Source organism: Tamandua tetradactyla, chromosome 3 (assembly GCF_023851605.1).
Source record: "Tamandua tetradactyla isolate mTamTet1 chromosome 3, mTamTet1.pri, whole genome shotgun sequence".
NCBI lineage: Eukaryota > Metazoa > Chordata > Mammalia > Pilosa > Myrmecophagidae > Tamandua > Tamandua tetradactyla.
Window position 1 is genome coordinate 3,894,878 of NC_135329.1, and position 25,793 is coordinate 3,920,670.

The window sequence follows — 25,793 nt, forward strand, 5'->3', positions numbered from 1 at the left end:
TCAGCTGATTAGATGAGGCTTCTCTCATCGTTGAAAACACTCTCCTTTGTTGGTTGTATATATAATCAGCCATAGATGCAATCAACTTGCTGATGATTTAAATCCACAAAATATCCTCACAGTAAAAATCAGGCCAGTGCTTGTTTGACCAAACACCTGGACACTATAATCTAGCCAAGTTGACATATAAACTTTAACCATCACACCATGTTGCTGATGTGTACAGATGAGTAAAAGACAGTTTGATAAGCAAGCAGATTTCCCAGTTGGCATTTTATTGCCGAGAAGGAGATAGTTGACGGATATATTGCTTAGATAAATGTATTTTCAGAAAATCCTTTAAGTAATAAAATTATTTCCAATAATTTGCTATCCTTCCCAGAGAAACTGTCCTTTGTGCCCCATTAACATTGAGCTTGGCCAATAAAACATACTAATGGTCTGTCACGGTCAAGTTCATGTGTCAACCTGGCCAGGTGGTGGTGCCAAGTTGTCTGGTTGGGCAAGTGCTGGCCTGTCTGTTGCTATGAGGACCTTTCATGGACTTAAATCATGACTGCATTGGTGGCATCCACAGCTGATTGCATTTGCATTTGCAGTCAGCTAAGAGGAGTGTCTTCTGCAATGAGTGATGCTTAATCTAATCACCAGAAGGCTTTTAAGGAGGACTCAAAGGAGACAATCACTCTTCCTGCCCAGCCAGCCTCTCCTGAGAGTTTGTTGAGAACCTTCACGGAGCTGCCAGCTTGCAGCCTCCCCTACAGACCCTTGGACTCTACACCCTAGTTAAGTGAGCACTTTTATAAATTTTATATTTACAGATAGCTCCTGCTGATTCTGAGAGTTCATTGAGGGGTTCATTCTCTAGAGAACCCTAACTAATATGTGGTCCCTTGTGGGATTCTACCATACCTCAGCCTACAGATAAGCTTGTCCCAGATTGGGCCTCTTCCTTTGGTCTAGGTCCTAGAATGAAGAAATAGTGGTGTAATGTTTTATTTTCCTAGGCTGCTCAAAGCAGATACCCTGAAATGGATTGGCCTTACACACTGGGAATTTATTAGCTTACAGTTAGAGTCCAGGAAAATGTCCAAATCAAGGTATCATCAAGGTAATGCTTTCTTCCTGAAAACGGTTGCTGGTGATCCTGGGCTCCTCTGCTACATGGCAGCAAGGCACATGACAGCATCTGTTGGACTCTCTTCTCTTTGGTTTTTGTTGATTTCAGCTTCTTGTTCCTGTGGATTCTTCTCTCAGGGTCTGAATTTTATTCTCTTATAAATAAAAGACTATAGTAAGCAGACTAAGACTCATTCTGAATGTGGTGGGTCTCACCTTAACTGAAATACCCTCATCAAAAGGTCCTACTTATAATGGGTTTACATCAATAGGAATGGATTAGACTTAAGAACATATTTTTCTGGGGCACATACAGCTTCAAACCATCGCATGTAGAGATGCAGACAATGTGTGAAGGACATGTAATGAGAGCAACAAAAAATCCTTTGTTGGTGTAAACTACCAAGATTTGGGGGATTGTTTGTAATTGCATCATGATCTATCAGAACTTGCTGATACAGTACATACTGCATGTATAGGTATGAATCTTTATGTGCTCTATTACATATATTACATATAAGCACCCAAATATGATATGGTGAAGTCTTAGAACAAAAATATATTAGTACATTTTACAGGATTCAAAATGCTTTTTTTCCCTATTTAAATTGTTTTAAGAGTTTATAGTTTTATCTTTGCTTTTATGACACATTTGTGGCCATAAATCATAATATGTTTGATTGTGACCAAAACTGTTCCCCCACTGTAATTCTGTTTCTTAGAGAAAATCCCACTGCTCTATACCCATCAGCTTTGGGATATGGTTCTAGGAAGCCACTATAGGAAAAAAGGATGCTGCCTCTACTTGCTTGCAATTTTTAAATTCTGCTTTTATTGCTCCTTAAAACCAGGAATGAACTATAATAATAATAACATAAAATATCTTCATAGATAAACCCTAGAATGAGCTGAGACTCAGCATCAAGGGATTGAGAAAACCTTCTCCACCAAAAGGGGGAAGAGTGAAATGAGACAAAGCGTCAATGGCTGAGAGATTCCAAACAGAGTCGAGAGGTTATCCTGGAGGTTACTCTTACGCATTAAGTAGATATCATCTTGTTATTCAAGATGTAATGGAGAGGCTGGAGGGAACGGCCTGATAATGTAGAGCTGTGTTCCAGTAGCCATGTTTCTCGCTGATGATTGTACAATAATATAGCTTTCACAGTGTGACTGTGTGATTGTGAAAACCTTGTGTCTGATGCTCCTTTTTCTACCTTGTCAACAGATGAGTAGAACATATGGAATAAAAATAAATAATAGGGGGAACAAATGTTAAAATAAATTTAGTTTGAAACGGTAGTGATCAATAAAAGGGAGTAAGGGGTATGGTATGTATAATTTTTTTTTCTCTTTTCGTTTTATTTCTTTTTCTGTTGTCTTCTTATTTCTTTTTCTGAATTGATGCAAATGTTCTAAGAAATGATCATGATGATGAATATGCAACTATGTGATGATATTGTGAATTACTGATTATGTATGTAGAATGGAATGAGCATATGTTAAGAATGTTTGTGTTTCTTTCTTGTCATATTTTTTTAAATTTTAAAATTAATAAAAAATTTTTTAAAAAATCTTCATAAATGTCTCTACAGAGGGAAAATATACAATATATTTAATATGTATATTAATATGTATATAAAACATATATTAGATATATGAGGTGTGAAGACAGTTTTTAAAAACTTCTTCTAAATTGGAAAACAAATTCTGACTTTTTTTTAAAGGACAAACAAGAAGTAGATAATATTTAAAGATACCAAAATTTGCATCATAAATTGAGTTTTCTCTTTGATTTATCAAGTATTCATGTAATTTTATAATTATTTTAATATTGTATCTTATAGGACTATATTTCTTGGTAGATCTAAGCAAAAATCTATCAGATGCCAAAAATATTTGAATATAGTAATTTTCAGTTTATTCCCCCCTCACATTCATTGTTGTCATTATTTTTCATGGCAAAACTGGCGTAAGTGAAGATTTGGTTGCCTAATTTCATTCTTATAAACACAAATTTTCACTCTATTGGTGCAAATCTAAGTTTTAGCATCCTAATCTCTGAGCAATCAAATATGCCTAGGAAAAAATAATCCGCAGGGATCTGTAACGACAGACCATATGATTTGCATTTTTAGTACTTTCCATGTAATAAATCTGCACACTGTTATCATTAACAACACTGTTTCAATCAAGAATATCACCAAGTTCAGAAGAAATAATTTCTGAATTGTCTCTATTATACCATGATCAAGAGGGAAAAATACAAGATTGAGTTTTCCTTTTGTGTCATGTCTGACATTTTTAACTAGACTCATTTTCGGTGGTTTCATGTAACCTACTACATTTGTCACTGGATGGCAAGGAGGCCTGTCTCTCATTAGCACTTCTGCTAGGACTTGAGAAAAATATCCCAGAAGAAAAAGATTCACTTCCCCCACCACCCAGATTTGGAGGCACTTGATTTTTTTGAGAATTTCAGTGAACATAGTCTCTAATTTTAGTTGAATATCCTTCACCAGATGATGTTACAAGATATAACTAACATACTGTCCACCTAAAAATATTTTCTCTTTGATCCTAAAAATGGCTTTTGATTTAAAAATTGGCTGTCCATTATGCTAAGGGTGAGGGAGGATTTAAGGAAGGGGCTGAGCTAAAAAAGACAGAACAAAAGAATAAAAGTAAAATGTGTTACTTTTTCTCCCATCTTTCCCCCCACCCCCTTTATATTTATCTGAGTCCAAGATTCCCTTTAATACTTTCACGGATGTGGAGTATGTCAATACATACTTTTTGTGTGTATGTGTGTATGCCTGTGTACTATGTTTGTAAAGAAGTCTTAGGAAGTATATTTAGCCCAGTTATTTGCCCTGCTCCTCCTTTCATTTTCACCCATCATCAGGTATGTGCTTAGCATCTATTAGTGACTCTATTAGTGTTAATTCTCCATGCACAAATGATGGACATATCGTTATGTAATGGCTGAATGATCTTTCAGTTGTGAAAATCAGACTGTCACCCCCGTGCTTCATATTCCTAATCGGCTCCCCTCCTACCTACAAGATGAAACCCATTCTCCCCTCTCCAGCATATAATGTCTTCATCATCTTCCTTTACTGTTTCACCTTGTTTATCCTTAAGGCTAGAGGCAGAAAGACTTTTGCTGAGGTAGATACTCAATTCAGAGGTATATGGATTTTCCTTATCTGAGCCCAGGAGCAGAGATAAAAGCTTGTATCCATCACTGATTACATTGAATGGCAAAGTGCTCTCTTTAGTCAATCCAGTGTTTTCCTTTGTTCTTCACAAGTGTTTGCTCAGTTCAAAGTCACAGTTTGAACTTGGAAGCTGCCTCATCTACTCTTACTTGTGACCTATGTTGACTCTGAATATTAAATTCATTTCCAAAGTGAATTGTTTTTTTGTTTCTTTGTTGTTGTTGTTGTTATTTGATATTTTGTGCAACACACTTCCTTTATTCAAAGTAATTATCAAAATAAACTTTCCAAATATTAACATTGAGTGAATGCATGAATAGAGGAATATGAAAACAGCATCTTAAAGGAGAAGCATTTGCTTTCAGCACATAGCAGAAGGTGTCAGTTAAGTTGCCACTCATTGGCCATTGGTGTCTCAAATCTACTCCATATTTTTGGTTAATATTTTTGAAATAATAGTTAATCCAGGTTTGTTCCTGGCTTGTCCTTCTGGACTTTCTCCCATCCAATCAACTGGGCCTCCCATTTTCCTTGCAGCAAGATAGGAAAGACAGCTAAAAATGGAAGACAGTAATCCCTTGGGGTTTGTGTTTCAAAACTCTCACCCTCAGTAAAGAGAAGGGACCCAGTGATGGAAGACTATACAATAAGAGAAAAATTCAGGGAAGTTCCTTAGAGGGGGAGGGTTTAGAGAGAAAGGAAAAGGAGATGAATAGGGAGAGAGCTTGGTGGAACTGGGACGTCCCACTTGAGCAAACAGCAAAGGTGTCCAGTACCCACGAGCTATAAAGGCATCAAGGTAGTGTCCTCAGGCTGCCTAGTGTCCTTTGGGTATTCCCTGGGCTGAGGAACTTCGGTACTTGTTTTGGGGGATAGCTTCATTATATAAACTCCCTTGGCAGCAGTCGTGCCACCCAGCACACCTGCAGGACCAGAGCGTTTGCTGGGTCTTTCTGTGGAACTGGGTGGGCCTCCTTCTTAGCTGATACCCCAGACAATCATAATTCCTCTGAAATGGAAGCCAGAGTCCTGGGCTGTAAATCTGGTGGTGAGTGAGAGCAAAGGTCCTGTGACCTTGAATTTAGCTTTAACTGTGGCCATGGCTGATCCAGCTAGAGCCTTTCTTTCCCCCCCTTCTACTTTTCCATAGAGTGTTAACTGTGGGGGCAGTGAGAAAAAATGTTCAAACTTGAGAATGGGCAAAAGAAATTGGTGGGTGTCCTTTCAGTGGCGTGCTGGATGTTGTCTACTGTACACTTGAGGGATTGTCTTGATTATAATGTTGTTCTCCTTTGACTGATTAGGTATTGAGTAGAAATTAACTTGTAAAAAACTGATTGTAATGCATATAATTATTGTCCACAGAAATGCAAATTAATTCTGTCTAATACAGATGAAATTGATTTCTCTACTGTATTAGAAAAGAAGTTTAAACATTAGTATTTTGTTTTTCTTTAGGGTATTAATCAGCTTTGAATCTATTTAATAAATTAATTTCAGCATTCTAGAGACATTCTAGATGTATATATATATATATATATATATATATATATATATATTCAAATTCTCCTTTGAATTGGTGTTAGTATCTTACAATTACTTAATGATTTGAATAAAACCTTTGACATTTGTTTGTTTTGTATTTATATGAGTCTTGCTTAACTTGTTGAAAATTATACTTTACCAGAATAACTTCTTGAAATGATTCTGCCTTCTTGAGATGGCTCTGAGAGTTTTCTCCTTGCTTACTTTATGCTACTTTTAAAATGTTGCTTTCCATTTTAGATCACAAGAATTTTTCCATTGCTCTCTCAATAATGTTAGAGCAAACAGAAAGAAATTTGGTTGATTGCTGTACATACTAATATTTCTTAATTATGGGTCATTTTTCTTCAATAAAATGCCTTTGGCTTTGTCTCATAGGCCAAGGTGTACTTACAATTGTATCTAACCACATATTTTTCCAAGATTCATTGTACAGAGAGTCTGGACGTTAGAAAATGTTGGTGAGACTGACATTTGTATGAAAACAGACAAAGGTCATCATTTCCTTCTGTGCCAGTTTGAAAGTATTTGGTACCCCAGAAAAGCCTATTTTAATCCTGAGTCAGTTGTGTGGGGGCAGCACTTTCTTTTAATCCTGATTCAATATTGTAGGTTGGAAACTTTTGATCGAATTAACTTTTGATTAGATGGAGGTGGGTCTATTCCAGGTGGGTCTTGGTTAGTTTATCAGAAGTCTTTAAAAGAGGAAACATTTTGGAGAGAGCCAGAAATGACAGTTGTATCTGTCTTACATTGAAAATGCTCAGAAAACAGAAATACAGTTTGTCCTCCCTTTCAGTGACATGTCTCATCAATTCTCCCAAACCCCACATTTTGATATCACACTCTTTTTCATCTTCCATTTCTAAGTTCTTTAAACCTTGGAACAATTTCTTTTCTTTTTTTTTTTTACATGGGCAGGCACCGGGAATCGAACCTGGGTCCTCGGGCATGGCAGGTAAGCACTCTTACCTGCTGAGCCACCGTGGCCCACCTGGAACAATTTCTTATATCATACATTTACTTTCCAACTGGGATAGTCCCAGTCCCAAGACTGTCTTACATTTGGTCCCCATCCCAGCCTCTAATCCAATCCTTCTAACCCATTGCTGTCATAGTCTTCTTAAGCCTAATTCACTTTTAGAGTGCCATTCCCCTACTCAGGAATCACCAATATCTACTTGCCTTCCTGTAGGATAAATTCCAAAGGCCTTCATTTAAGTTATCCAGGCTTTAACTTATTCCTCCTTTAAATTTTCTATTCAAGCAGTAAATCTTTCCTCATGAATTAACCTATCCAATGCTCATTATCTTCAAGGCTTTCTTTTTACTACATTTCTATCCTGGACAGTCCTTGCTTTATCCATTCTGATAAAAAGTCTAAAGATCTCAACTGAACAGGTAAAAGTAAAAAACACTCCTTACCATTGCGTAGGATACCCAGTTAAATATGAATAGCATATAAACAGCAAATAATTATTTAGTATTAAGTGTGTTCAATGTAGTATTGAGGTCTTACATATGCTAAAAATCATTTGTCTCCTGTATGTAATTTGCCAAATCTGGCAAATAGACGTCCTCTATTGCTGGGAGAAGAGTTAGAGTCAATGGTGTAAAAAGAGCACGTAGACGGACAACAGTGTTGTCCCCATATTTGGAAAATGCTCTCGGCCACAGCGGTTCCCACATCTATTACTCCAAAATCATTCATCCCTTGCACTCCAGACCTCTGAGTTGCATCCCATTACAGAATCAATTTGAGGTCCAGGAACTCATCATCTAAATCAAGCCCAGGTGCAGACAAGATGCCCCAGGCCCAGTTCCTCAGATGCTGCTCCTGGAATACCATCCTTATCTGAAGACCTGTGAAGAGGCCATTCTCCTGTCCCCTTCACAGTCAAAATACGCTAATAAGACAGACATAGGATAACTGCTGTAGATACTTCCATTCAAAACCAGCAAAGGGAGAGGCGCGTAGCAGCTGCCTGTCCAGAGAATTCCTGAAATTCATCCCAGCTTGTGGTGCAGGTGCCTTGATGAGGGCCAGGGCTCTTGCCTGGGAGTTGGTCTCCGAGACCCTCGGATCACTCTGGCAGTTCTGGCCTCTCAATCATCTCAGTTTTCTGAGTCTGCCTCCTGCTCATAATATTTGGGGGTGCTGAGGTCTCTTTGCATTTTGTGTCATCTTTGGTTGTTTTTACTCTAAGATGATACAATTCCTGTAAAAATGTTGTGAGCTTTTCACGTATCGATTTATAATCCTCTCCATTGGACAGAAACCCATGCTCACAGGTCTTTAGGTAAGCGCTTCTCTATCGTAAGGCCCCCTGGGAGACTGCAGCCGGCCAGCACCCTTACGATTCCTAGAAGCTGTATTGTTTGGTTTGGTTTGGTTACTTGTGGGTTTGTTTTTAAATTCCTTTTTGAAAATGTTTTTATTTGGACACAATCTAGAACTTACACAAAGTAGTAGAAATAAAAAGTAGAAGGAACACCTGTATACCCTTTACTCAGATTTGCCTATTCTTAATGTTTTACCTATTGGCTTTCTCATTTGCACGTTCATCTCTTCTCTCTTTCTCTTCCTGCTCTGTGCATATACACTATTTTTTTCCTGTGTTATCAAGTTATATTCATCTGTGCTCTTTTTAAAATTTATTTATTAATTAAAAAATAAAGAAACAAAATAAAACAACATACATAATCAGTAATTCACAATATCATCACTTAGTTGCATATTCATCATTTCGTAGAACATTTGCATCGATTTAGAAAAAGAAATAAAAAGATAACAGAAAAAGAAATAAAATGATAACAGAGAAAAAAAAGTTACACATACCATACCCCTTACCCCTCGCTGTCATTGGTCACTAGCATTTAAACTAAATTTATTTTAGCATTTGTTCCCCCTATTATTTATTTTTATTCCGTATGTTCTACTCCTTTGTTGACAAGGTAGATAAAAGGAGCATCAGACACAAGGTTTTCACAATCACACAGTCACATTGTGAAAGCTATATCATTATTCAATCATCCTCAAGAAACATGGTTACTGAAACACAGCTCTACATTTTCAGGCAGTTCCCTCCAGCCTCTCCATTACATCTTGAATAACAAGATGATATCTACTTGATGCATAAGAATAACCTCCAGGATAACCTCTCGACTCTGTTTGGAATCTCTCAGCCATTGACACTTTGTCTCATTTCCCTCTTCCCCCTTTTGGTCAAGAAGGTTTCCTCAATCCCTTGATACTAAGTCTCAGCTCATTCCAGGGTTTTTCTCAATCCCTTGATGCTGAGTCTCCGTTCATTCCAAGATCTCTGTCCCACATTGCCAGGAAGGTCCACACACCTGAGAATCATGTCCCACATAGAGAGGGGTAGGGTGGTGAGACTGCTCGTTGTGTTGGCTGGAGAGAGGGGCCACATCTGAGCAACAAAAGAGGCTCTCTTGGGGGTGACTCTTAGGCCTCAATTTTAAGTAGACTTGACCTATCCTTTGCGGGGTTAAGTTTCATATGAACAAACCCCAAGACTGGGGGCTCTGCCTATAGATTTGGTTGTCCACACTGCTTTTGAGAATATCAAGAATTCAACTTGGGGAAGTTGAATTTCTCCCCATTCTCACCACTCCCCAAAAGGGGCTTTGCAGATACTTTTCCACTCACTGATCAAATCACTCTGGAATTCATCGGGGCATCACTCTGGACAAACAAGCAAAATCTCATGTCCTACCCAAGATTCCAGGTACTTATGGCATTCAATCAAACTATCTACATAAGTTATATTAGGAAATGCACTAGTCAAAATTTAAATTTTGTAACAAATAAACATTTTTTGCTTTACTCTCACGCAGAAGGTGATATTTTAAAATATTAATTACCATCTATTTTCAGTACCCTGCAATAATGACATTCCTTTGTTCTTCCTCATGTAAAAACATTTTTTAAATTGTACCTTGTAAATTTCACTATTATTATACACTCCAGGCATTCCTAGATTATACCATCTCAATCTGTAACATCTATCTTTCTTTCTGATTTTATGTCCCCAGCCCTCCTCCCTCTATCATTCTCACATGCAGCTAGCTCCATTCAGTGTTCTAACATAATTGTATTATAGTTAGGTAGTATTGTGCTGTCCATTTCTGAGTTTTTGTATCCAGTCCTGTTGCACAGTCTGTATCCCTTCAGCTCCAATTACCCAATATCTTACCCTATTTCTATCTCCTGATGGTCTCTGTTACGAACAAAATATTCCAAGTTTATTCACTAATGTCAGTTCCTATCAATGAGATCATACAGTATTTGTCCTTTAGTTTTTGGCTAGTCTCACTCAGCATAATGTTCTCTAGGTCCATCCATGTTGTTACATACTTCATAAGTTTATTCTGTCTTAAAGCTGCATAATATTCCATCGTATGCATATACCACAGTTTGTTTAGCCACTCGTCTGTTGATGGACATTTTGGCTGCTTCCATCTCCTTGCAATTGTAAATAATGCTGCTATAAACATTGGTGTGCAAATGTCCGTTTGTGTCTTTGCCCTTATGTCCTCTGAGTAGATACCTAGCAATGGTATTGCTGGGTCATATGGCAATTCTATATTCAGCTTTTTGAGGAACCGCCAAACTGCCTTCCACAGTGGTTGCACCCTTTGACATTCTCACCAACAGTGGATAAGTGTGCCTCTTTCTCCGCATCCTCTCCAGCACTTGTCATTTTCTGTTTTGTTGATAATGGCCATTCTGGTGGGTGTGAGATGATATCTCATTGTGGTTTTGATTTGCATTTCTCTAATGGCCAGGGACATTGAGCATCTCTTCATGTGCCTTTTGGCCATTTCTATTTCCTCTTCTGAGAAATGTCTGTTCTAGCCTCTTTCCCATTTTGTAATTGGATTGGCTGTCTTTTTGTTGTTGAGATGAACAATCTCTTTATAAATTCTGGATACTAGACCTTTATCTGATATGTCGTTTCCAAATATTGTCTCCCATTGTGTAGGCTGTCTTTCTACTTTCTTGATGAAGTTCTTTGATGCACAAAAGTGTTTAATTTTGAGGAGTTCCAATTTATTTCTTTCTTCCTTCCTTCAGTGTTCTTGCTTTAGGTGTAAGGTCTATAAAACCACCTCCAATTATAAGATTTATAAGATATTTCCCTACATTTTCCTCAAACTGTTTTATGGTCTTAGACCTGATGTTTAGATCTTTGATCCATTTTGAGTTAACTTTTGTATAGGGTGTGAGATACGGGTCCTCTTTCATTCTTTTGCATATGGATATCCAGTTCTCCAGGCACCATTTATTGAAGAGACTGTTCTGTCCCAGGTGAGTTGGCTTGACTGCCTTATCAAAGATCAAATGTCCATAGATGAGAGGGTCTATATCCGAACACTCTATTCAATTTCATTGGTCAATATGTCTATCTTGATGCCAGTACCATGCTGTTTTGACCACTGTGGCTTCATAATATGCCTTAAAGTCAGGCAGCGTGAGACCTCCAGCTTCGTTTCTTTTCCTCAGGATATTTTTAGCAATTCAGGGCACCTTGCCCTTCCAGATAAATTTGCTTATTGGTTTTTCTATTTCTGAAAAGTAAGTTGTTGGGATTTTGATTGGTATTGCATTGAATTTGTAAATCAATTTAGGTAGAATTGACATCTTAACTATGTTTAGTCTTCCAATCCATGAACACGGTATGTCCTTCCATCTATTTAGGTCTTCTGTGATTTCTTTTAACAGTTTCTTGTAGTTTTCTTTGTATAGGTCTTTCGTCTCTTTAGTTAAATTTATTCCTAAGTATTTTATTCTTTTAATTGCAATTTTAAATGGAATTCGTTTCTTGATTTCCCCCTCAGATTGTTCATTACTAGTGTATAGAAACACTACAGATTTTTGAATGTTGATCTTGTAACCTGCCACTTTGTTGTACTTGTTTATTAGCTCTAGTAGTTTTGCTGTGGATTCTTCAGGTTTTTCGACATATAGTATCATATCATCTGCAAACAGTGATAGTTTTACTTCTTCCTTTCCAATTTTGATGCCTTATATTTCTTTTTCTTGTCTAATTACTCTGGCTAGAACTTCCAATATGATGTTGAATAACAGTGGTGATAGTGGACATGCTTGTCTTGTTCCTGATCTTAGGGGGAAAGTTTTCAGTTTATCCCCATTGAGGACGATATTAGATGTGGGTTTTTCATATATTCCCTTTATCATTTTAAGGAAATTCCCTTGTATTCCTATGCTTTTTAGTGTTTTCAACAGGAAAGGATGTTGAATTTTGTCAAATGCCTTCTCTGCATCAATTGAGATGATCATGTGATTTTTCTGCTTTGATTTGTTGATATGGTGTATTACATTAATTGATTTTCTTATGTTGAATCATCCTTGCATACCTGGGATGAATCCTACTTGATCATGATGTATAATGCTTTTAATGTGTTGCTGGATTCGATTTGCTAGAATTTTGTTGAGGATTTTTGCAACTATGTTCATTAGAGATATTGGTCTGTAGTTTTCTTTTTTTGTAATATCTTTGCCTGGTTTTGGTATGAGGATGATGTTGGCTTCATAGAATGAATTAGGTAGCTTTCCCTCCACTTCGATTTTTTTGAAGAGTTTGAGGAGAGTTGGTACTAATTCTTTCTGGAATGTTTGGTAGAATTCACATGTGAAGCCGTCTGGTCCTGTACTTTTCTTTTGGGGAAGCTTTTTAATGACTGATTCAATTTCTTTACTTGTGATTGGTTTTTGGAGGTCATCTATTTCATCTTGAGTCAAAGTGGGTTGTTCATGCCTCTCTAGGAAGTTGTCCATTTCATCTACATTGTTGTATTTATTGGCATAAAGTTGTTCATAGTATCCTGTTATTACCTCCTTTATTTCTGTGGGGTCAGTGGTTATGTCTCCTCTTCCATTTCTGATTTTATTTATTTGCATAATCTCTCTTCTTCTTTTTGTCAATCTTGCTAAGGGCCCATCAATCTTATTGATTTTCCCATAGAACCAACTTCTGGTTTTATTGATTTTCTCAATTGTTTTCATGTTCTCAATTTCATTTATTTCTGCTCTAATCTTTGTTATTTATTTCCTTTTGCTTGCTTTGGGGTTAGTTTGCTGTTCTTTCTCCAGTTCTTCCAAGTGGACAGTTAATTCCTGTATTTTTGCCCTTTCTTCTTTTTTGATATAGGCATTTAGGGCAATAAATTTCCTCTTAGCACTGCCTTTGCTGCATCCCATAAGTTTTGATATTTTGTGTTTTCATTTTCATTCGCCTTGAGATATATACTGATTTCTCTTGTAATTTCTTCCTTGACCCACTGGTTGTTTAAGAGTATGTTGTTGAGCCTCCACATATTTGTGAATTTTCTGGCACTCTGCCTATTATTGATTTCCAACTTCATTCCCTTATGATCTGAGAAAGTGTTTTTGTGATTTCAATCTTTTTAAATTTGTTGAGACTTGCTTTGTGACCCAGCATATGGTCTATCTTTGAGAATGTTCCATGAGCACTTGAGAAAAATGTGTATCCTGCTGTTGTGGGGTGTAATGTCCTATAAATGTCTGTTAAGTCTAGCTCATTTATTGTAATATTCAAATTCTCTGTTTCTTTATTGATCCTCTGTCTAGATGTTCTGTCCATTGATGAGAGTGGGGAATTGAAATCTCCAACTATTATGGTAGATGTATCTATTTCCGTTTTCAGTGTTTGCAGTGTTTGCCTCACGTATTTTGGAGCATTCTGGTTTGGTGCATAAATATTTGTGATTGTTATGTCTTCATGTTGAATTGTTCCTTTTATTAGTACATAGTATCCTTCTTTGTCTCTTTTAACTGTTTTACATTTGAAGTCTAATTTGTTGGATTTTAGTATAGCTACTCCTGCTCTTTTCTGGTTGTTATTTGCATGAAATATCTTTTCCCAACCTTTCTCTTTCAACTTATGTTTATCTTTGGGCCTAAGATGTGTTTCCTGTAGACAGCATATAGAAGGATCCTGTTTTTTAATCCATTCTGCCAGTCTGTGTCTTTTGATTGGGGAGTTCAATCCATCAACATTTAGTGTTATTACCGTTTGTGTAGTACTTTCCTCTACCAGTTTGCCTTTTGTATTTTATGTGTCATATCTACTTTTCCTTCTTTCTACACACCTCTCTCTTCTGTCTTTTCATATCTGTCTCTAGTGCTCCCTTTAGTATTTCTTGCAGAGCTGGTCTCTTGGTCACAAATTCTCTCAGTGATTTTTTTTGTCTTAAAATGTTTTAATTTCTCCCTCATTTTTGAAGAACAATTTTGCTGGGTATAGAAGTCTTGGTTGGCAGTTTTTCTCTTTTAGTAATTTAAATATATCATCCCACTGTCTTCTAGCTTCCATGGTTTCTGCTGAGAAATCTACATATAGTCTTATTGGGTTTCCCTTGCATGTGATGGATTGCTTTTCTCTTGCTGCTTTCAAGATCCTATCTTTCTCTTTGACCTCTGACATTCTGACTAGTAAGTGTCTTGGAGAACGTCTATTTGGATCTAATCTCTTTGGGGTACGCTACACTTCTTGGATCTATAATTTTAGGTCTTTCATAAGAGTTGGGAAATTTTCAGTGATAATTTCTTCCATTAGTTTTTCTCCTCCTTTTCCCTTCTCTTCTCCTTCCGGGATACCCACAACATGTATATTTGTGCCCTTCATATTATCATTCAGTTCCCTGAGCCCCTGCTTATATTTTCCCATTTTTTTCCCTATAGTTTCTGTATCTTGTCGGATTTCAGATGTTCCATCCTCCAGTTCACTAATCCTAACCTCTTTCACTTGAAATCTACCATTGTAGGTTTCCATTGTTTCTTTCATCTCTTCTACTGTATCTTTCATCTCCATAAGTTCCGTGTATTGTTTTTTCAGACTTTCCATTTCTTCTTTTTGTTCATTCCTTGCCTTCTTCATGTCCTCCCTCAATTTATTGATTTGGTTTTTGAAGAGGTTTTCCATTTCTGTTCATATATTCAGAATTAGTTGTCTCAGCTCCTGTATCTCATTTGAACTATTGGTTTGTTCCTTTGACTGGGCCATATCTTCAATTTTCCTGGTGTGATTTGTTATTTTTTGCTGGCATCTAGACATTTAATTACCTTAATTAGTTCATTCTGGAGATTGCTTTCACTTCTCTTACCTAGGATTTTCTTGCTAGATGAATTTGTTGTCTATCTGTTCTTTGACCTTCATTTCAGCTTTTTCCAGACCTCTAGCTTAACAGAGGATAAGCTATCCTTTGTTTAACAGAGGATAATTTTTCAGTTCTTGTTTTCTTGTTTCTTGCCCTGCTTGTATGGTGCCTTTTCCCTCCCCACCCTTAGGAGGGTCTATGTAGGTATTATAGACTCCAGCCATGTTTTCTTGGACTAAACTGGCCTCCTGTCAGGGGGAAGGAGTCACCTGCGTCAGTTTTCCCTGTGGGTGAGATCCAGTAGGTTAAAAGACTTTCCTGTGAAGTCTCTGGGCTCTGTTTTTCTTATCCTGCCCAGTATGTGGCGCTTGTCTGACTGCAGGTCCCACCAGCGAAAGATGTTGCAGCACTTTTAACTTTGGAAGACTCTTCCTGCTGGGGGCATGGTGGAGATGGAGGAGAGTTTGTAGGCTGGTTTTAATGGCTTCAAATTGCCAAGCCCTGGGGTCTGAATTCCTTGAGAGAGGGATTTCACCTAAGTTGGGCTTCACCCCTCCCCTGGGGAAGGCACAGGTGGGAAAACAGCCCTGAAAGCAGCCCGTTTCTGCCTATGCCTGGGGCAGCTGTAGCCCGAGAAGTCCTGCCGCTGAATCCAGAGGCTGCCAAGTCTCTGTAGAAACACAGCCACTAAAACCTCTGTTTCCTCCCCTTTCCTCTTTTTTCGTGAACCCAATGCGCGAACTCCACTTGACCAGGTTTAGAGTCTCTTTCCTTTCCCTCTGGGAAGCCGCTTGTGGGGAAGGGGCACCGGCCACCCGCCACCGCGGCTTGGGGAACTCACGGTTTTGGGGAGGCTTGCAGCCGGTCCAGCTGGTACAGACTGGGGTACGCTGTGTGTCCGGTCACTGACATGGCTCTGGGAGCTGTTCTGTACTGTTTTTGGTTATTTAGTAGTTGTTCTGGAGGACGAAGTAAAACACGCACATTGCTAAGCCGCCATCTTGACTCCTTCTCGTATCTTTGCTCTTTTAGCCCTAACTACATCGTGTGTTAAGAAGAGGGATATTCTCTTACATAACTGAGTATATTTATATGCATCCAATACTTTTATTTATTCTATCACCTAACTTCTAATTCTAATTTTGTTATTTGGGTCAAAAAACATTCTTTCCAGCATTTTCCCCCTCCAAAACAAGGTCCAGCCTAGAGCATGTATTACGTTTTGTTAACATTTCTTTTATCCTCCTTAATCTGGACCATTTCCATAGCCTTTCTTCATCATGTATGACACTGACAATTTTAAAGATTGCAGAAACCCTACTCTTTTATTATAGTACTTTCCTCACTTTGCAGGTGTCTTCTGCTTCCTGCTGATTAGACAGCCGTGAGTTTTCAGCTGGAATGCCGCCGAAGCAGTGGCGTGTCCTCGGGGTGCACAGCTGGAGGTACACCGCATGCGTCTTTCCTAATTGGTGGGGTTAAGACTGATCACCTGGCCAAAGTATTCCGCAATTTTACAATGGTCTGGTTACATTTTTCTCCTAATATGGGTAATCAGATTGTCCAAAATTTGGCCAGTGGAAGCTCCTTCAAGCTGGTTCCTGTGTCTGTGACAGGCTCTCATTTTTTTCGCGTACTTCCTTACTTTCTCCTTTACCAAGATATTTCAGTCTTGTACTTGCTCTGGAAGCAGCCATTCCTCCAAAGAGTCTATGTTCCTATTAGTGAGGCAGGGTATTAAAGACCAAGGAACAGGTGCTAGGTATGCTCGTTTCTACTGGACTGTCTTTTCTTGGCTCTTTCTGTGACCGAGCTAGGAAATGTGTGTGCGTACACACATATACAAACACACATATATCACACATGATGCACAGACAGTTACAAATAGTTATTTTAGAAATCCTGAGTTCACAGTGATCCCTCCGATCCCAGCCCATCCCACAGGGTGTTTTCTTGCCTTCTCTCATTCTAAAATAGCTCTCTTCCTTTGCAGTGGGAAGCCTGGCTCCTAATGGTGTTAATACATTTACTCATTTGCTCAATCCTATAACACATTTATAATAGTTCCAAAATTGCTTGTCCATACCACTTCAATAAACAGACCCACTGCAAAGTGTTCATGCTCTGTCGGCACCTCTGCCTCCACACCCCATTCTGCCCAAGACTGAGGATATGTAATTTAACATCATGTTCCTAAGTTACTTGCTATGGATTGTCTTTTTTACAATGAAAATGAAAACATCACTTTTATTGACAGTGTAGAGTCACAATGGACAGTTTCACAGAACAGAAATAAGACAGACCCAAGACAACAGAGTATGAAGTTGTAGCAGACAGGTTAGTACTCTCTATCCTTATACTCTTCTTCCCACTGGCTGCTGTAGCCTCCTCACAATCCTTCTCAAGGGCAGCCATGTCCTCGCGGGCCTCAGCAAACTCTCCTTCCTCCCTCCCCTAGCCCACGTGCTAGGGAGCATGGGTACGTCTCACATACATCAGGTTGAGCTTGGGGCCCAGGTGAGCCTCGACAGCAGCTGTGGTGCTGCTCAGCTAACACACAGCTTGCTGTACCTTGGCCAGGTCTCCACTGGGTAACGGTGGGAGTCAGGTCCTTCATGCCAGCCTTGAAGTCAGTGGGCACTAATCCATAAACTGGACAGTGTGCTTGGTCTCCATTTCAGCAATGGCAGCACTGATGTCTTTGGGAACCACATCACCGTGGTACAACAGGCAGCATGGCGAGGGTCACACCTCACCATCTGGCTGGTTGGCTCAAAGCAAGGTAATCTCTGCTATGGTAAGTTGTTCATGGTAGGCTTTCTAAGAGGAGATGACCAGGGCATCTGTGGCCAGATGAAAGTGGTTGCAGGGTTAGTGCTCTAGGTTGGCTTGGAATTCCATCAGATCAGCAGTCAGGGGACCAATAAACATGAAGGAGGAAGTGACGGAGGACACACCTAGCTAATGAGGCGGTTAAAGTGAACGTAGGTGGGGGCATTTGGTACTGAGGTTTGTTTTAGTTTGTAGAAGCGGCTGGAATGCAATATAATGGGATGACTTTTAAAAACGAGGATTTATAAGTTGCAAGTTTACAGTTCTAAGGCCGTGAAAACGTCCAAACTAAGGCATCCAGGGAAAGATACCTTGATTCAAGAAAGGCCGATGGGTCCAGAACACCTCTGTCACTGGAAAGGCACATAGCTTTCTCTCCTCATTTCAAAAAACTTCCCTGGGGGCATTTTCCTTCCGCATCTCCAAGACTTTATGGCTTTGTGGGCTCTGTAGGTTCAAAGACTTTTTTCCAAAATGGTTCCCTGCTAAAGGGCTCCAGTAAGTAACCCCACCATGAATGGGTGGAGACACATTCCATGGAAACTATCTAATCAAAAGTTACCACCTACAACTGGATAGGTCACATCTCCATGGAGACAATAAAAAACATCCCATCCAGCAATATTGAATGAGGGTTAAAGAGCATGGCTTTTTGGGGGTACACAACAGATTCAACCAGCACAGGGTTCTATGACAGCTGTCATAGGTGGCCTCATCATCTTCCATGAAGGCACAATCTGAGTGCCCCAGGGTGGTGTGTGCCAGGAGAACGGAGTGATAGGGCCAGGCCACACCTGGGGAGCTGGGTAAATGGTGAAGTTATTTGTTCTTCTTGCTATTCTTTTTCCCTCCTTCAGTGTGGTTATGAAGTTCATTTGAAATATAATGAGGGTCATGTGTTTGTTTCTTTTAGTTTTAGGTGTTCCCTAACTCTCCTCACCCTCTACCTTCCTATTCTTATTGATTTATTTTTTTGAGTATGTAGTTTAATGATATGCTTTCAAAAGTCAAAGTCAATTGATATGAAATATCCAGAAAACATAGGTAATGACTGCTTCATCATAAGCCTGGAGTTTTCTTAGGGGATGTCTTGCAACTTCAGAGAGTTGATGGTTGCCCAACATTGTGAATGTACTAAATGCCACGGAATTGTACATGCTTAAATGGTTACTTTTATGTTATGTGGATTTCACCTCAATTAAAATAATTTTTAAAGGGAAAAATGTGTCAAACAACGTCACTCCTTTTTATATCCCTTCCACTTCATTCTCTCCACCCTTAATTGACTAGCAGAAATTTTATTGTTTTCTGGTTTATCTATCCTCTGTTTCATTTTGTAATGATAAGCAGATATATGCATGTTTTCTTTTTTTCTTTTCATTCTTTCACAGAACATTACCATGCTATATGTACACTTTGGTACTTTGCTTTTTTCATTCAATAATATCTCCCTGAAATCACTCCATAACAGTTCATAGGAATTATCCTCTGATTTCACAGTGCCTGGTTCTCCATTGTATTCATGTATTACAGTTTATTCAGCCAGTCTTTCGTGCTTGGACATTTAGGTAGTTTCCAACATTTTGCAATTACAAATGATGCTACATTGGATAGTCTTAAGCATATGTATTTTAGCTTTCTTGGAGGTGATTCCTCTAGGTAAATTCCTACAAGTGGAGTTTCTGGCTTGAGGGATAAGTACATATGTAGTTTTGTTAGATATTGTCAAATTCTCCTCTATTGGGGTTTTTCCCATTTTGCGGTTCCATCAACAATATGTCCCACAGCCTTGCCACGGATATTATTAAGCTTTTGAATTTGTGCCAGTCTGACAAATAAGCAGGGGTGTATCAGTGTAGTTTTAATTTACATTATTCTTAATTTGCATTATCGTAGTTTTAATTTGCATGAGGTCGAACAGGTCTTCATGTCCTCTAGGGCCATTTTTTATGTCTCTGTGTGAACTGTCTGCTTGTTTTGCCCATTTTTCTAAAGGTTTTTAAATGTTTTTTTCCCTCAAAATTTAAAAATTCTCTAAAATAAGGGACATTAGGTCTTAGCTGGAATATATGTTGTGAATATTTTCTCCCAGTCTTATTATTACCTCTGGACTTCAAATTTAGTTAGAAAGCCTTTCTGTACACTGTAGTTAAAGTAAAATTCACCCATGTTTTCTTTTTAGTACCTGGTTGGTTTTATTTGGCTGAATTTAATAGTCACTTAATTACCAACTGGGTTTTTTTCCCCTTCCAGGCTCCTGATTTCTTGTCACCTCAGCTATTCACTGTTAAAGAGTGTTTGAAAGTATTTTCTTCATCAGTTTTAGTTGTGTTTTCCAAGAGGACAAGTCAGGGGATGGATTCTTCCTTGCTGCTGGAGGTGAGCCAATTTCTTCTTCTCTCCAGTCCTTCAAGAAAGTGCTCTGGTTTAGCTGCCTACTTGCTAAACCCACATGCTCCCAACGTGTCAATCCTTTCGATTATTTGCACTGGGTAGACCATATCATTTTCTTTTAAAGCTATTGAAAAAGAAAGTTACCGCTCCATGACAACTGATGAAAGACTTAACTCACTGTGGCCAAAACCTGGGACATAAAGTGATAAGGTTCATTTCTCCAAGAGGTATGGACAATTAGCTGCCTTACCAATTTACCCCTAACCTTACGAGGGTGCTCCTCCTCCCACTTTTTTTTCGGGGGGAGGGCAGTCTGTTTAGTTTTTCAGTGAAAGAGAAAGTCATTATATGTAAAACGAGATTTATCAAAACAAACAAGCAAAACAGATTTAATTTTAGTTAAGGTATGGTACATGCTCATTTTTTCTGAAAGCGTCTTCCTCTATATGCTTAAAATACTATAAAATGCAAACTACTCAGCTGAATTTACATATATATATATTCATTTATTGAGAAATCTTCACACACATACATCCCATACATGGTATACAATCAGTGGCTCACAATATTATCACGTTGTTGTGTAGTCATCACCATGATCAGTTTTTGAACACTTGCATCTCTCCAGAAAAAGAAATTAAAAAAAAGAAAAAAATTCATAATACCGTACCCTTTACCTCTCATTGACCACTAATATTTCCATCTATCCCATTTATTTTACCCTTTGTCCCCTATTATTTATTTATTTATCCATATTTTTTTACTCATCTGTCCATACCCTAGATAAAAGGAGCGTCAGATCCGAGGTTTTCACAATAACGTAGTCACCATGTAAAAGGTATATCTTTATACAATTGTCTTCAAGAATCAAGGCTACTGGAACACAGTTCAACAGTTTCAGGTACTTCCCTCCAGCCACCCCAATACACTATAAACTAAAAAGGAATATCTATATAATGCTTAAGAATAACCTCCAGGATAACCTATCGATTCTGTTTGAAATCTCTTACCCACTGAAACTTTATTTTGTCTCATTTCTCTCTCCCCTATTTTGGTCAAGAGGGCTTTCTCAATCCTTTGATGCTAAGTCCTCACTCATCCTGGGATTTCTGTCCCACATTATCAGGAAGATTTAAATCCCTGAAATTCATGTCCCACATAGCAGGAAGGGCAGTGAGTTCACCTGCTGAGTTGGCTTCAAGAGAGAGGCCACATCTGAGCAACAAAAGAGGTTCTCTGGGGGTGACTCTTAGGCCTAAAAATCTATATATTTTTAAAGGAAAGATCTTTAGCAAAGGAACCTTACTTTGGAAATATGGTTCTTAGATTCTTTACATGATTAGCAAATAATAAGACAATTCAAATTTTCCTCAAGTTATAAAATCAAGCCTACTTCTTGGGATTAGAGCTATTTGTTTAACAGAGAAATGAGACTCAAATAATCTTGTTAATAAATTAGACATGTTTAATTACTCCTTATCAACACACAAATGCATTTCATTAGGTCATTAGCCAGTAGAAGGATACACATACTCAGTTCTCTGTGATCTAGAATTGATAAGGCCCAAAAGCCCAGATTCGCCTCCCAGGGTTCTTTTATAGCTAACAAAGGGCCAGTTTTTCATAGTAGCATTCCCATTTATCAGCAGTATTATAGATGAAAGTAAATCTGAAAATTTTAGAAAATCCCTCTTTCTAGTCCTATATATTTTTCTGGACTTATCAAGCACAGTTGTTATTTCTGGCAGTTGGAGTTTTTAATTCAACTTCACAGATATTACTCTGGGCAGGCCTCTCAACTTAAGTGCAGAAGATTTAAATCAGGCTTCCTCCAAGAAAAGCTTATTTTCTATCAGCCTAATTTGGGTCCTTCCCTCCAAATTTCATTGTAAATTCTCTTATACTGTGTATTTGATAAAAGGTTTAAGATGAGCTATTGATTTAAAAGAACTTTTACCAGACCAAACATAATTTCTAGTGTTCAAGATTTTTTTTTTATTTTTGTACGGGCAGGCACCAGGAAACAACCTGGGTCTCTGGCATGGCGGGCGAGAAGTCTGCCACTGAGCCACCATTGCAGCACCCTCAAGATACACTTTGAAAATCATTGTAATTTTTAATAATTAAGTGTAGAAATATGAAATATAGCTCTGCTTTAAAAAAAAAAAAGGAAGGACAAATTTCCCCATATAATCCTTCTGAAATTTAGAGTCTGTAAAGTCTGCTCCTCCTTAATTTCCTCTTTATTCACTTCCTGGTCCCCAGTATGAGTCTCTGTGGCTAGCTCTCTACGGGGTATTTGCTTCATAAATTGTTGTGCACTGAAAGGATAAACCAACAGTAATGGACAGTATATGGGAACATTCAGCAAATCCCTTAGATCTAAAGTAGTTGAAATGAGGGTTTGATACCATATCATTTAAATTGATGTACTACAGAACAATAACTGTTTAAGTCTTCAATTCCCAGGTGAGGAAGTCATTTTCTTCATGATTGGCTGTAGTATTGCAGGAAGCACATGTTGCCCTGTCAGATTACTATTAAGTTAATGCACAGAACATAAAATATGTGAGGGTAAAAATTATGGAGAATAAGAAAGGAACTCCAGTATATCTAAACTCTGAGCTTTCGAGTAAGTGTCTATGGAGAATTTGAAACCCCCTTTCTTTGCCCTGGTTCCTGGGGGACTTCCGGTTGCTTTCATGGACAGGGGCCCTCTCTGCAGCTCACGACAGCCTGGGGGCGGGCGGCCCAGAAGGTGTCTGTCCCCTTTGAGGGGTGCGGGATCGGAGCCTAGGGCTGTGAATTGCCCTAAGGAGGTTTTCCAGCGTCCAGCGTTCTGGGCGGAGGCTGAGCTGAAACGCCCTTGTCTGCACTCCTTCCCATTACAACACCAGGAGAAAATGAAACCTGCAGCATAAGAAGAAAGGGAAAGGAAAAGTAGTTGAATTCCACAGGCTGTTTCAAGTGGTAGATTTATATTTAAAATATTGAAAAATGTAACAGATTTGGTGAACACTGTGGGACATACTTTCTGAAGGAAAGAGATGGCTTAATTTGTAAAAAAAAAAAAATTCAGATATGAGAGAAGAGTGAGGTTTGTAGAATAATAACGTCCTTAGAGAGGTAACCCTGGACCACTGGCTAACTGGGTTGATTCTGTCTCTTTCTCGGGGACCCTCAGCGTATGGCTGGTGTGCAGTGACAGCATTGATCCTGTCCCCTCTGCTGGGACTCTCCGGAGAGGCAGCTCTTCTCATTTGTGTGAAGCAGTGTGACCAACGTTCCTGACAGCCACAGTGGGCTTTTGCTTCCTAGGAAATGTCACACACCTCTGCCGGGGACTCAAGCTGTGGACCCGGGGAGAGGAGATGCTGAAAATAAAGGTTATAGACGAGACACAGAAGGCACATGCTTAGCCATCATCTTTGAGAATCTGATGCAGAAACTGACCCAACATGCTCATTCCTTGGGCTCTAGAAGTCACCATCCAAGGCCCAGCAATGTGCGCTATCCTTTGAAGCAGAGAGAAAGTTAAAGACGATAAAAGAAGTTTTAAAGGCTGCAAAGGACCGCCTTTCACGTGACTGTGCTTCTGTCTTTTGCCAGATAGGCTAACTAGGGCTTGTCCATTTTGAACTGTGGAATAAAATCTCCCATTCTCGTTTCTTGGCTCTTCAGAAATTACTCTAAATATTCTATTCAGTCTCTGGTTCACTTGCATTTGTGTGTGTGAAATACTTACTGCACGTGTACGAAAAGGCCGTTAGATACAGCCGTAGTTAAATCAGTATTTGAAAGAGTGGTTTTCAAATTAAGACTCTTGAATCTTGATGAGGTGGTTTAACCATAATCCAAATATAATTTAGGGACGGCTTTGGGCCACAAGGGCTCTTTGCAAATCCCACTGGAATTTCATAGCTGAATAGTCTATCTGTGTCAGCAGAGTTGTCGAAATGTTAAGCTACTAGGAGCAAAGCCTGTTGAGGAAAGCGTTGCCAGGTCGAGGCACTTTTCATTCTGAAACCTCAAGGTGCAGAGAGCTTTGCATTTTCCCTGCAATGCCCTGTTTCTGGGACCGGGGCTGGGCTAGAGCCAGGGCCTGTGTTAATACAGAGGCAGGCTCATCTTAGGGCACAAAAGGGGCTGCAGGAAGTTAAATTTAAATCTGATTACGATTGGTGGAAAACTTATTTGTGAAAAATCGAGATTTGTAAGCACACATTAGACCAAATCTCCAAGCTACTTTCTTGAGCACCCCTGTTTGTCTTCCCCCTTGTCTACTGCCCTACGTCTGCTGCCTGCAAAGGGATTCGCATACCCGCTTTGGTCCACACCCTACTCTAATGGTTCGGTGCCATTTGCAGACGTGAGTTTCAAGATCCAGCACTGTGGAGGCCCCCGTGGGGCATGTGAGAGAGCAGAGAGGAAGGCACGGGGGCTTAAAGCCTCCTGCTCAGCCACTGTCTTTTTGGGTTCTGATCCAGCGTCTACACTCACTGCCAGGAAGTCCTTCTCCAAATACACATCCAGTCAGGTCACACTCATTACAAAACCTTCTGTGGCCCTGCTGCAGCTTACTGCCTCCCTTTGCAGCACTCCACATACAGGCCCTCTCATGGCTCCAAAGCTTTGCTCATGTGGTTTCGTCTGCCTGGAAGAAAATATCCTACCTAACCTTCAAACTCGGTTTTTGTGTCTTTTCTTCTGACTTCAGTGATTGTCCATTTTGATCTCCACCTCTAAGGCAGAGCTCGGCTCCTCCCCCTGTGTGTGCCTGCGGATCACCGTGCTTACCTATCAGATAACATTACGGCTCAACATTCACACGCCAGCTGGGCACATTTCACTGTGGGGGAGGCTCCCTGAGGGCTGAGCCACGTCTCCCACGTGTAGTACAAGGCCTACCTCTTGGAAAATGAGGAATTAATCAACTCGATGAACAAATCCAACAGTCCCAGGAGAACCATCGCCACTGGTATGGCTACCTGAGAGTTCACCTTATGGAAGAGAATGTCAAGAGTGTTCTGAATTCCAAGGTGTTTCATTTTGCCCGGATTCCTTAAGCAGAGGTTAAACGCGAAGACATGGGAGTTGCCGACACTGCAAAAGCTGAAGTCACTACAAAGTGAACCTTTAAGATCTGTAAAGCTTTGGATGACATTATTGTATTCTTTTCAAGGAGAAATCACAAGCCAGCACCTGGCAGGTAGATGATGCTCCCTGAAGGTAAGACCTATCCTTATTCATTCCCCTGATGATGAAGCCTACCTGCTCCTTACGTTCATTCCTCCCATACTCAGTGAAGGTTTATTGAGCATCTGCTCATTGTGAGGCCAGTGTTGGTGTCCAGAGACACAGTGAAAATAATGGTGGCCATAAAGTGTGCAGTCCAGCAGCAGACAATGTCTCCCAAGGGCCCACTTGTCCCGCTCTCTTCCTCACGTCTTCTTGGAAGGGCTCATTTATTTGGGTGGCTTCCAAGTGCTCTAAACACTGATGATTTTATCTCTGTCC

The 25,793-nt window shown here is 39.3% G+C and overlaps 1 long non-coding RNA gene across 1 annotated transcript in view; it reads left to right on the top strand.

Annotated features, from left to right (window-relative positions):
- LOC143676913 (uncharacterized) overlaps positions 1 to 20,255 on the top strand; it is a 71,182-nt gene extending 50,927 nt beyond the window's left edge. The window contains exon 5 of the long non-coding RNA XR_013172298.1: positions 20,136 to 20,255. This is a non-coding gene — a long non-coding RNA (uncharacterized LOC143676913). The remainder of the gene's footprint in view (positions 1 to 20,135) is intronic.
- The last annotated feature ends 5,538 nt before the right edge of the window (positions 20,256 to 25,793 follow it).